Here is a 1,442-nt window from a genome sequence, read left to right on the forward strand (position 1 = left end):
GAACTGATGTGATGCTATTTATAATGGCTATTTATCCAACCCGGGGTGAATATTTGTATATCTAGCTATAGAAATACTATTGTGTTTGATTATACACACTCCGCTGGAGTGTTCTATGATAAATATACTGTATTACTTTTATAAAATCCAAACAAAATTCTGGATTCTGAAAACATCTGCCCCCAAGTTACCAAGTATTGTCAGCCTGCTGTGTGTACCTCAGGGGAGTGTCCTGGGGATCGAGTGTGGTGAAGGGGATGCTGTTTACATGGTGGTGGCACTCACTGGGCTTCTCCCTACAGAACACGTGCCTTAGGGCCCTGGCACCACACACGTGCTCAAACACAGTAAGAGCTAATGCAAAGGTAGTAGCTTGCTATGTGCCAGACTCCGTTCTAGGTGTTTTATATCTTACTCCCTCTTTTTATGCTCACAGCAACCTTTATGAGGTGCATACTATTATTATCTCCATTTTGCAGATGAGGAAACTGAGGCACAGGAAGTTAAATAAATTGCTCAAGATCATCAACTAGTAAGAGAAAGGAGTCAGATGTTAGCTACTATTATTTTCTCCCTTCTGTACTCTCATCGTGGCGCTGTGAATAATGAAGGAGTGAAGGAGGGGAAATCCATGTTTATTGAAAACTTCCCATGAGCTACTTTCAAGTCGTATCTCATTTTATCCACAAGACAAATCTGAGAAGGATGCACAATTGCTCTTATTTTTGTGGAGGGAGCGGGAAATGCTCACGTGACTCAGTGAGAGAAGGGCTAGCTGCACTCTGGCCGTGCTTCCTCCTGTTGCAAACCTGTTCCTGTGTCCGGGGAGGTGTTGACTGGGGCCTGGAGGAGCTGACTCACTGGATGAATGGAGACTGCTGCTTTGACTTGGACTCTCGTCTGAGCCAGACCCACTGTGTGACTCTCCTTGACCCCACTGCCCAGGCAGCTTGATTTATCTTTTCTGTGTCCCTGACCTTCACGTCCAAACCACTGGTCAGCCCTCACTGAAGTTCTAAGCTGGCTTTTTGAAATGACTTGCGCTTCAGGGTCCAGCAATCTGGACTCTGTAGGGCCCGAGGCCCTGAGTTAGCTTCTGAGAACCCAGCGCCCAAGCGGGAGTCCCCAGGTGGGCCTGGATGCCCTGGGGTGGCTGCTTTCTCTGCTCTTCATCTCGGTTCTCCCTGGGCTATCTGTGCAGACCTACATGCTCTTTTGTAAAAGGATCTCAACTCATTTCTAAGGCAAGTCCCAAGCTTTTTTTTTTTTTTGGCTTCCATCTTTGGATTCCCTCTGCAGGGTTTCACCCTTCCAGTTCACCCACATATATGCATGAATCTCTAGCTTTGATCCGCTGTCGTCCATCTCCTTCTCCCCATCAGGCTCCCCTTTCTTCCCTTCGTGCTAATGAAATTCTCAAAAGAGAATCTTGATCTTCTACT

Source organism: Galeopterus variegatus, unplaced genomic scaffold, assembly GCF_000696425.1.
Source record: "Galeopterus variegatus unplaced genomic scaffold, G_variegatus-3.0.2 Scaffold2738, whole genome shotgun sequence".
Classification (NCBI taxonomy): domain Eukaryota; kingdom Metazoa; phylum Chordata; class Mammalia; order Dermoptera; family Cynocephalidae; genus Galeopterus; species Galeopterus variegatus.